Genomic DNA, 425 nt, shown 5'->3' on the forward strand with positions numbered 1-425 from the left:
GATGTCGTGTTTACATAGATCACACATCTCTTAATTCTCTATTTATTCATTCTCAGCTAATAGGCGACGTCAGACATTTACAGTCGTCATCCCTCATATATATTCAGGTCGTGCCCTCATCTATTAGTTCTTCTCTCAGACTTATAATAAAAGCCGTGATTATTGGCTATTGACTCTCCACTGTTTTAAGATAATATAAGCACGAATACAACACCACCCTCACCACATTATACACCCCACCTTGTTGAAATTGCTCGGGCAATTTCAGTGTAAAAGTACTAGCCGCTTCCAACTCGCTACGCTCGTTTTTGCACGTCGTCGTGCTGCCGTAGGCTTAAGGGCTTCGCCCTTTGTGATGAGTAAGGGCAAATGCTGAATGAGTTGTGGAAAGGTTAATGCATTTAGAGAGAAAGTAATGGTTGCAT

The sequence above is a fragment of the Rhizopus microsporus genome (assembly GCF_002708625.1).
Source record: "Rhizopus microsporus ATCC 52813 unplaced genomic scaffold scaffold_12, whole genome shotgun sequence".
NCBI lineage: Eukaryota > Fungi > Mucoromycota > Mucoromycetes > Mucorales > Rhizopodaceae > Rhizopus > Rhizopus microsporus.